Source organism: Numenius arquata, chromosome 6 (genome assembly GCF_964106895.1).
Source record: "Numenius arquata chromosome 6, bNumArq3.hap1.1, whole genome shotgun sequence".
In the NCBI taxonomy this organism is placed as follows: Eukaryota; Metazoa; Chordata; class Aves; order Charadriiformes; family Scolopacidae; genus Numenius; species Numenius arquata.
The window spans coordinates 47,814,537-47,825,850 of record NC_133581.1 but is presented as its reverse complement, the minus strand read 5'-3'; the positions used below and the strand labels follow the sequence as shown (position 1 = coordinate 47,825,850).

At 44.5% G+C, this 11,314-nt stretch overlaps 1 long non-coding RNA gene across 1 annotated transcript; it reads right to left on the bottom strand.

Moving 5' to 3' along the window:
• Window positions 1–2,102: 2,102 nt before the first annotated feature.
• Window positions 2,103–10,782, bottom strand: LOC141466132 (uncharacterized). The gene is made up of 3 exons (XR_012463291.1): window positions 10,550–10,782; window positions 6,295–6,483; window positions 2,103–5,811 (listed from the first exon to the last, which is right to left on the bottom strand). It is a non-coding gene; the product is annotated as an uncharacterized lncRNA (long non-coding RNA).
• Between the last annotated feature and the right edge of the window lie 532 nt (window positions 10,783–11,314).

Genomic DNA, 11,314 nt, shown 5'->3' with positions numbered 1-11,314 from the left:
TACTTTGTAATGTTTGGGTCCAAAATTTGTGAAATGGTTCCCAAAATGAGGCTTCTAATTACTAAATTTTGTGGTCTAAAGCCCATCTGTTTTTTCCAGCTATCTCACATGATCTAATAAAAGCTATTCTCTCTCTTCACAAGTTCACATCTTGTAACAATTACATCATCTGTATTGCTAATGCATAATGTGTGATCTTTGCAGAAAACTGGTAGATCATTAATTTAACAATGTATGTTTAAAATGTCTTATATGATATTAAGCAGTCAGAAATAGATATCTAAGAAGGGATTAGATATATAAATTACAGAAACCCTCTGATAAGGGATAATTTAAAATTAGAAAGGAAAGAAAATGTAATCACCCTTAAGGTCACAGCTAATGTCAAAACAAGAACTGTCTGCCTCTGCTATGTCCACAGCTGCCAGCCACCAGACACTGGAGTTTGGTGGGGAGCAGAAAAAAAGATTTGATTGGAACAAAATTTTAGAGAGGTGCACAAGAAATAACTTAAGGAAATGAAAGATGATGATAACATTAGACTGATTTTATTTGAAATGCAAAATATTTCTGACAGTTCAGAGGTATCAATATTTTCTGATATAACTCTTCTATTTGTCCATATGTACTGTATGACCAGAATGTAAAGAAAAGAAATGGTTTTCCCAGTGATCTCTAGGCTGTTCTGCAGCCCACTGTCACACCACCACTTTTTGGGCTTCTTTAGGATTGTAGGTGCTATGGAAAGGGAAGGTATTGGTAGTAGCACTAACAGAGAACAATCAGAGTCTTCAAAGGACTGAATGGATCGGGGATTAAGAGCCACAACCAGGCACTTATATCAACTTGTATCATCTTTTAGAAACTGTTTTAAATTAGCATCCTGACCTTCTCCAAAGTTACTTTCAATGCTGGGCATTTTCTTCATTTTGGGAAGGGATGATTAGCATGAGACCCCACTGCATTTTGAGATTTTTGTATAAGAGGCCCCGATCTGCAATATTTTCTGTGTGGGTAGTTACCACAGGCTTGTGATATGTGCTAATCTCTGAAGTGTAGAGTGTAGTAAAGCTTCTGCAGAAAAATAGTCCACGTGTTCCATTAAAATCTTGCGCTGCTATTTGCAAGCAAAGTGGGCTGGCAATTTCAGAAAAACTTAGCCAAAAAACTTAGCCAAACTTAGCCAAAACCCCACCGCTTTGCATGAAACAGTCAGTAGCCTCTTTTAAAATTCCTGTTCTAGAGCTTTCAAGTAATTTTGCATAGTGACATATAATTGGTTCCAGTTCAGTGGACTGATTACATTGTATTCAACTGCTAATTGCATTAGCATTGCAGAATCAAGATGCAGTTCACCTCTTTGTGAAATACTACAGCCATCTCTCGCATGAAATAAAAAAAGCAAGCATTTTTTACCTGGAAAGCAAAAGTTATTTTTAGGAGATAAAAATATAATAAAGAATAATTAAAAGACAAATCCAAAGAGAAATCATGGCTTAAGATGAAAACTACAGTCTGCAGCTGCACTGGCTCTGTGGGTGCTTCCTTTTTATCCTGAACACTCCTTAGGTGGCTGCAGTTCTGCTTTTCAGCGTGCTCAGAACTGCTCCAGCTCAAATAACTTGTCTAGTTCTCATCTAAGCCTGTTGCAGTCCAGAAACCAGGCAGAGCATCACTTATGTCTCAAGGAGTCTCTAGTGTGCCTAAGGTATGCTTCACACGCTTTTAGATGACTGGCCCACTCAGAGTCTTCAGTCAAAGCAGTAACGGTGTGCCCAATTTTTATATATTTAATCAAGTGACTAAAACACTCACCCAAGAAGCAAGAGTTTTATACTCTTCAACCTGCAGGGATTCAAACCACCAGCTCCTACCTTCCAGGACAATTCCCTAACAATTCTGGATCTCCTTCCACTTCTGCTGAAAAGAGGAACGTAACAAGGATTGAATGAGCACTTAGCCTAGTGATAGGGCAAAGGGAAGGAGAGAAACATTTCTGGTCTCTGTTCACCACCTACTGCATGTTAAAAGTAAATGGGGGTCTCTGCTTTGTTAATGTAAAGAACACTCTGACGCGCAGAAACAAACCCTACAACTCGAATAGAGTTATAAAGCAGGTATGTTTATTGCGGTGCCGGGTGCAAGGGGGATTTCTCCTCCTAACTTGCACACCGGCTCGTAAAACAAGCATCTATTTATGATAAAAAAGCATACATATTCATTAATGTGGGCTGGGTTATTATAATTAATTCTAAGAAAAGGCATTACTATTGTAATTATTTCTAGGAACTCATTATCATAAGTCTCCTCCCCTTGCCGCATGCGTACTGTTGCCTGGTGGTCGTGGGCCGGGGTCTTCTGGAGGAAGGCTCATAGTCTTCTTCACCGTGTACTTTTACCTTTGGCTTAGAATGCTGGGCTGGCTGGACCCCAAACCACGAAACTGGTCCCGACCAGATGGACGCTTTACCCAGACAGTTAGGTTCCTCCTTAGCATGCAGGCTGTTCCTGCTATCTTATACACAAGGCCAGCTCCTTATCTTGGAATGCTGGGCTCCTGAGCTCTGTTCTTTGCCAAGCTGTACTAAATCTACACTAACGACCTTTAACCATTCATTCTCTGAATCAAGTCCCCCCTTTTCTTTCACCTTTGTAAATTCTTTTACAATTGCCCATAACACACTTTCCTTCTCCATCTGATTTCTAAAATACTTCCCTGACTCCACTCGTTCACGGAGCTGATGCTTCTTCCATTGAATGTATTCATCTTTGGCCCCCCTGGTACAACACATAAGACATCTAGCTAATGCACACACTAAAATTCCTAACACAAGTATTGCTACTAGAAGGATAAACAGTTGTTTAAGCCAAGCCAGGTTAGGTAACCACGAGGTTAACTTTTCCCAAAGATCTGAAAACCTGAATGTGGTGTCATCTTGCGCAGTCTGATGCAAAATCTGAGTTTTAGCTATGAACTTGCTCCATCCCCAGGCTATTGTCCTATTCACCGGCCCCCTGCGTCTATATTCCCCATGTTCCCAGGTACAATTGTTACTGCTAATTAACACAACAAGCTCTTCTTTCAACACTTGTAAATCAAATCTGGGTCCTAAGGGGTAGATATTATCATCGTACTCACCCATTCAACTCATTTCCCCCTCTTGCCCAAAATTTGGGCCAGGTTCCGTTGGCACAGTTCCAGTTGCTTGCTGCCACCCCATATAGAGGCAATTTCATTTCTCCTTTGGGTAGAGTAGTACATACCCAGCATTCTGACAGATTAGTAGCCCTTACTAATGTTTCCAGATTTCGTGAATATGTATTCATATCCCATGTCCCTCCCCCTGAAATACAAAGTCCTGGCATGTTGATGACTATTAATGTCATTAGCGTCCATCTTTTCGTTGGAGGCGAAGTTTCAGGGGTCCGGCCTGCATTGATGTCCATTGGGGTTCTGGAGCTCTCTTGACTCGAGTCCAATGGATCCAAGTGGCTTGTTCCTTAATCTTTATGGCTGTATGAGTGGTCAGCAGTACCTGGAAGGGACCTTCCCACTTTGGCTTCAGTGGTGAATCTGTAAAAGACTTGACATATACATAATGTATATGTCCTCGCAGCCCTGAGGAAAGGGACTTGGGGGTGCTGATGGACGAGAAGCTGGACATGAGCAGGCAATGTGCTCTCGCAGCCCAGAAGGCCAATCACATCCTGGGCTGCATCAAAAGAATTGTTGCCAGCAGACCCAGAGAGGTGATTCTGCCACTTTACTCTGCTCTGGTGAGACCTCACCTGGAGTACTGTGTGCAGGTCTGGAGCCCTCAATATAGAAAGGACATGGACCTGATGGAGCGGGTCCAGAGGAGGGCCACCAAAATGATCAGGGGGCTGGAGCACCTCTCCTATGAGGACAGACTGAGGGAGCTGGGGTTGTTTAGCTTGGAGAAGAGGAGGCTCTGGGGAGACCTCATAGCGGCCTTCCAGTACCTGAGGCTGGGGAGGGTCTGTTTACAAAGGCCTGCAGTGACAGGACGAGGGGCAATGGTTTTAAGCTGGAGAAGGGGAGATTTAGATTGGATATTAGGAAAAAGTTCTTTACCATGAGGGTGGTGGAACACTGGAACAGGTTGCCCAGGGAGGTGGTTGAGGCCCCTTCCCTTGAGATATTCAAGGTGAAGCTTGACGAGGCCCTGGGCAACCTGGTCTAGTTGGGGGTGTCCCTGCTGACTGCGAGGAGGTCGGACTAGATGACCTTTGGAGGTCCCTTCCGGCCTGGACCAATCTATGAATCTATAATCCCCAGGTTCAATCTCGTGTACTGGTCCATCCAGCCCACGAGCTCTTGTTCCCAGAACCAGTTTTTCTACCCCTCGGAGCTGTTTTTGTAAATTTATCATGTAATCTGTCAATATTTCATTCCCCAACTCTGTGGATGTCCCGTCTTGTACACTATATGGTCTCCCATATAGTATTTCAAAGGGGCTCAAACCTTCTTTGGTTCTGGGTTTTGTTCTTATCCTGAGAAGGGCTAATGGTAATGACTGAGGCCAGGCCAAGTTAGCTTCCTGGCCTAGCTTCACAATGATTCATCTTTTCTACCTGACCACTCGATCGTGGGTTGTATGGGGTGTGAAGTTGCCAATCTATACCCAATAATCTGCTTACTTTTGAAACAACCTTTGCAGTGAAATGAGATCCTCGGTCCGAGGAAATCACTGCGGGAACCCCAAATCTTGGTATAATTTCTTGCAACAATGTTTTAACCACTTCTCTTGTTTTATTGGTTTGGCAGGGAAACGCCTCTGGCCATCCTGAAAAGGTATCAGTTAATACCAATAGGTATCGAAACCCCCCTTTTCTTGGAAGTTCTGAAAAATCAATTTCCCACTGTTGTCCCGGATACTTTCCCTTCCCTATTTGGCCAAACTGGACTCTGGGACCTGTCCTAGGGTTGTTCTGTAAACATACCTCACACTGCTGAGTGACTTGTTTGACAGTGGCATATAGATTCCGAGCACATATTAGCCTACTCAGGTATCTGTAAAGTGCTTCTGTTCCCCAATGGGATTTCTTATGTTCTGCCATGACTACAGCCCATAATAACGAGAAAGGCACTATTATTTTTCCTTGTGGGGTTCTGGCCCATTTCCATTCAATTTTCCCATTTAAGTCTTTGATCAATTTGTGATCGTCCCTAGAATATCTAGGTTCATCGTCAATTTGTATCTTACCATCTGGGACCAAGGATTGTACCTCTGCATTACCCATCTCTGCTGCTCTTTTGGCTTCTCGGTCCGCCAGTGCGTTGCCCAATTCCATAGCAGTGTTCCCTTTTTGGTGAGCTTTGCAGTGCATGATAGCCACTTTGGTAGGCAGTAATACTGCATCTATAGAGCTTGAGAATTTCTTCAGCATGTTTTAAGTGTTTCCCTTGTGTAGATAAGAGTCCTCTTTCTCTCCAGACCGCCCCGTGAGCATGCACCACCCCAAAAGCATATTTAGAGTCTGTCCAGATATTTATTCATTTCCCTTTGGCTAATTCCAGTGCTCGGGTTAGTGCTATTATCTCAGCCTTTTGAGCTGATGTATTTGGGGCCAGGGCTTTGGACTCTATTAGCTTCTCTGTGGTGGTTACCGCATAGCCAGCTTTGCGTATCCCCTGTTGAATGAAGCTGCTCCCGTCAGTGAACCAGGAATCCTCTGCATATTCCAATGGTTCTTCTTTCAGATCTGGTCGACTGGAGTACACAGCCTCGATTGTTTCCAAGCAGTCATGGGTCACTGATTCTCCTTCGGTTCTGCTGAGGAAAGAGGCTGGATTGACAATATTAGTTACTGTTATTTCTACATCATCTTGCTCTATCAGGATAGCCTGGTACTTAAGAAACCTCTGAGGTGAAAGCCAATGCCCCCCTTTTACTTCCAGTACTGCTGAGTCGATATGTGATACCATAACTGTGATTTTCTGGCCTAGGGTGAACTTATGGGCCTCTTGGATGTTTATTACCACTGCTGCCACTGCTCGGAGACAGCTAGGCCACCCTTTACTTACTCCATCGAGCTGTTTAGAGAAGTATGCCACCGCCCTTCGATAGGGTCCCAGATTCTGAGCCAGGACTCCTAAGGCCATTCCTTGCTTTTCATAGGAAAACAACCAGAAAGGTTTAGTAGTATCGGGTAATCCCAGGGCAGGTGCTTCCATTAACCTCTTTTTTAACTGATGGAAGGCTCTGTCCGCTTCCTTATTCCATACAATATTATTGAGTTAGATTTTAATAATTCGTATAGCGGCTTTACCAAGAGTCCGTAGTTATATATCCAGAGACGACACCATCCTGTCATTCCTAGAAAGGTCTGAAGTTCCTTAGGCGTTTGTGGTCGAGGTGTCTGGCAAATGGCCTCTTTCCTCTCCTTCCCTAGTGTCCGTTGGCCTGCGGTTATTTCATATCCCAGATAGGTCACTTGCTGCTGGGCTATCTGTGCCTTCTGTGGAGAAATTTTATAGCCATTAAGTCCAAGAAAATTTAGCAGGCTCACAGTCCATTCTATGCATGTTTCTCTGGTGTCAGTGGCGAGTAATATATCATCCACATACTGCAATACCACACCTGTCCCAGGTGGGTGTTTCCACTGTTCTAAATCTTTGGCTAGCTGATTTCCAAAAAGTGTTGGACTATTTTTAAAGCCCTGTGGTAGCACAGTCCATGTAAGCTGTGTTTTCCTTCCAGATTCTGGGTTTTCCCATTCGAATGCAAATAAAAGTTAGCTCTCTGGGCTCAGAGGCAAGCAGAAAAAGGCATCCTTTAGGTCCAAGACAGTAAACCATGCCAATTCAGGTACCAATTTAGTTAGGAGAGTGTCTGGATTTGCTACTACCGGATGTAAATCCTCAACAATTTTGTTGATGGCCCTGAGATCCTGTACTATGCGATAGCTACCATCCGGCTTTTTGACAGGTAATATTGGAGTGTTATACTCAGATTCACATTCTTTCAGCAGCCCATACTCGATGAACTGGTCTATAGTTTGTCGGATCCCCTTCCTATTCTCTATCCTGAGGGGATACTGTTTGACTCTGTCGTGGTTTTGGCTGAATTTACCAAAACCGGACCGGCAGATGGCCCTTCCCCCCCCTTCCCCCCCCCCCTAAAAGAGGAGAGAGGAGGAGAAAGAGATAAGGAGATTCAGAAGTTTAGAATGAACTAAACTACTTTAATGAAGAATTAATATTAAAATAAAAATAAAGAAGAAAATAATGAAATAGATACAATATATACAAAACCGTATCAAGCTCCCAGGATGACAGTCCCGTCACTGACAGGCACTGGGGAAGTCCCAGACTGGACTCAGTGACGAATGCGAACTGGATTCCAGCTCTGGAGTCAGGAACACACGGATCGGGATCAAAGGCAGATGAACAGACAGAGTCCTCTCTGGATGTCGGCCATCGCAGGAAAGGGGCTGACCCTTTGATCCCTCAGCCTTTATACTGAGCATGGGGCAGATGGGATGGAATACCCTAGTTGGTCAGGTTTGGGTCACCTGTCCTGTCCACTCCTCCCCACCGATGTGACCCCTCTACGTTTTTTCCGTTTCCGACCCTCTAAGGGGGCAAATAACGAAATTGGCTGACCTTGGTTGTTATAGCAATAAGTATAAGCAAGGGCCTCCCTGCATACCATGCCTTGGCATGGAGCACAAACATTGGTCTTATCACTCTGAGAATGAGCAGTTTTCTCCACAATATGCCGTTAATTTCAGAGAGTTAGAGGAGGCCTAGCTAGGATGTAAAGTTACAGAACAGAAAATTGGTTCGGTTTTACTTCAAACCGGGACAGACTCTCACCGGTCGTGCTCCTTGTTTGGGTTTTATCACTATTGGGGAAGCACTTTTTGCTCTCCCTGGCACTCCCGAGGCCCATACCCCCGGATAAATTTGGTCTCTAATCTCCTCAGGCACTCCTGGAGTAATGGGAGTTCCTATCAGGGCCAAACTTAGTACTTCAATTAGTTGATCTTCTCTTATCCGAAGTTCAATTTTTCCTTTTTTGAATTTAATTTCTGCTCCCAATTGTTCTAATAAATCTCGCCCTAGCAGGGCTTTCGGGGAGCTTGGCATATATAAGAATTTGTGTATCCCCAATTGTTTTCCCAATTTGAACCTAAGAGGTTTGAGAAAATATGCCTTTTCACTCCGGCCAGTGGCTCCCTTTACTGTTACAAAATCAGTATCAATAGGGGTCAGGGCTTGATTCAAGACCGAGAACGTTGCTCCTGTATCTACCAAAAATTCTATTTCTTGTTGCTTTTTCCCTAGCCTTAGAGTAACCAGTGGATCTGCTAGGGTAGATTCCCCAGGTCCCCGTCAATCTCATTTAAAATGGGCCTGAATTTTTTCTTTTCGTCTCTTTGGACATTCATTCTTCCAGTGTCCTTTCTGCTTACACCATGCGCATTGATCTCTTTCTAATGGTTTCCTAAAGTTCCCATTTCTTATTTCCCCTCCCTCTTGTAGTCCTGCTACCAGCGCCCATTTGTCCTTTCTCCTATCCTCTTCTTCTCGGTTGCTAAATACTCTCCATGCCTCATCTAACAGAGTCTCTAGATTTCTACTTTCAGTTGTTCTTAGTTTTTGCAGCTTCCTCCGGATATCACTAGCGGACTTCCCTATAAAGAGAGACACTAACTGCTGGATTCCTATCTCTGATCCAGGGTCCAAGGGGGTGTAGCGTCTCATTGCATCTCGTAATTTGTCCAAGAACTCCGAGGGAGTCTCCTTCGGCCCTTGTCTTACAGCATATAGCACTGACCAGTTAATGGCTTTCAGGATAGCTCTCTCCATCCCTCTTACAACCCAATCTCTATAACTGTGTAATGCCTCCAAGTGAATGTTCCTATTTGGGTCCCAGTGAGGGTCCTACAAGGGGAAATAGTCTTTAATGTCTCTTCCTGAATCTCTCAGGTGGTCCATGGCTATATCTTGAGCAGCTTTCAAAACCAGTTGTTTCTCAGTTTCTGTCAGGTGATCTAATAATAACTGGATATCACCCCAGTCAGGATTGTGCTGCTTTACCAGAAACTGAAAATGTTTAGTGACCCCTACAGGATCATTCCGATAATTCTTCGCCACGTTTTTCCAGGTTTCTAAATCAAATGAGGAAAAAGGGACTCTTATCAATAGAGGTCCTTCCGGACCCACGGCTTCCCTTAAGGGTGCCTGAATCAATGCTCGCCCTGTTCCCTTTTGGGTATGGGACGATACCGGGCTATCAGGTGGGGTTCCGGAATCAGTTTCTCTATCTCCTTGGGAAACATTTTCGTCTCCCATTACCTTAACCAGCGGTAAGTAAGTTTCAAGTAAATCCTCTTCTTTAAAACCCTGAATCTTTCTAGGCTTTGTGCATCTCTGCCCTATGCTACAGGCCGAACAACATCTTTTTATATTTGCCTTCATTTCTTTCCTTTTTTCTTTCTCTAAGGCTAATACCATCGGGTCTTGTGGAGGTAATAGCCCGCAGTCCCGTTGGTACTCTGGGTGGTTCCGAAGGGTGAAAAACATGTCCGCATATGTGACTTCATCCCACTTTCCTTCCCTTCTAAGGAATAGCATTAATTGTAATATAGTATTGTAATTAAGGGTCCTGTTAAAGGGCCATTTCTCTCGATCATCTAACTTGTAAAGGGGCCACCATTGATTACAATATTTAATTAAGGTTTTCTTGTCCACGCTGCCACCCGGTGAGCCTCCGATCTCCTTCCAGTGTGCTAAAATACACCCTAGGGGACTCTTTTTCAGTATCTCGCCTCCTTGATTATTGACCATTTTATGTCCTCCCTACCCCCTTGGTTAAGAGGTGACCCTGATCTCCATGTGTCACCTGGGTGTTATTCCTGTTTCCCTCCCGGGAAATGGTACAGCTATATCCCTGTCGCTACCTTTATCTCCAGGGGTAGGCTATGTCTCCACAGATTACTTGTTTCAACTCTCCCGCCCGCTCGATTTTTTCCCACTCAGTCCAGCTACCACACTGTGGACACCAAAAATCGTCCTCCTGATCTACCCAAACCTCCGTATTACAAGCAAAGCACTTTAAGATAAAAATAGGATCACAAACGTTATCCGAATGTCCAAGACACTGCCACTCAATATCCTCAATATTTGGTTCACACAATGTTTCTTTACAGTCTGTCATACGCTTCGTTCATCTCTGGCCGCTCTCCTCACGGAGAACACGGAACCGCGGATCAGAACTCCACACTCGCTCCGCAGCAGTGCCGCGTCTCAATCACTCATTTCACTCATACAATAATTTCCACCTTATATTAGACAATAGCACGGTAGTGGTACCTTATGACAAATACAACAAGTAACAAACAGTATTACAATTCCACACACTAACACAAAAACCAAAACTGAGGGATCCCACACAAGCATAACCCAACCGTTAGCCCAAGCTTGAGCATACCCTGGGGCGAGTACGCCGACTCTTTACCACGCGTAGGACGTCTCCTCACGACTTACAGGTCCCCCTTAAGAAAACCCTAAACATACCTGGTCCGCAGTGGATGGTCCTTGTCTGTCCCCGCAGTGATCTGGATGAATGGGGGTCGGGGGTACCCAGAGGAGTCCCGTCCTCAGCAGGTCCCGCAGCCAGACAGGGGGGGTCCCATCTGGGGTGCCAAATTGACACGCGGAAACAAACCCTACAACTCGAATAGAGTTATAAAGCAGGTATGTTTATTGCGGCGCCGGGTGCAAGGGGGATTTCTCCTCCTAACTTGCACACCGGCTCGTAAAACAAGCATCTATTTATGATAAAAAAGCATACATATTCATTAATGTGGGCTGGGTTATTATAATTAATTCTAAGAAAAGGCATTACTATTGTAATTATTTCTAGGAACTCATTATCATAAGTCTCCTCCCCTTGCCGCATGCGTACTGTCGCCTGGTGGTCGTGGGCCGGGGTCTTCTGGAGGAAGGCTCATAGTCTTCTTCACCGTGTACTTTTACCTTTGGCTTAGAATGCTGGGCTGGCTGGACCCCAAACCACGAAACTGGTCCCGACCAGATGGACGCTTTACCCAGACAGTTAGGTTCCTCCTTAGCATGCAGGCTGTTCCTGCTATCTTATACACAAGGCCAGCTCCTTATCTTGGAATGCTGGGCTCCTGAGCTCTGTTCTTTGCCAAGCTGTACTAAATCTACACTAACGACCTTTAACCATTCATTCTCTGAATCAACTCGTAGGCACTTGAGTCAGGCACTCATGCTCCAGAAAGGACTAGGAGAACAGATTTACTCATGTGCGTGTAG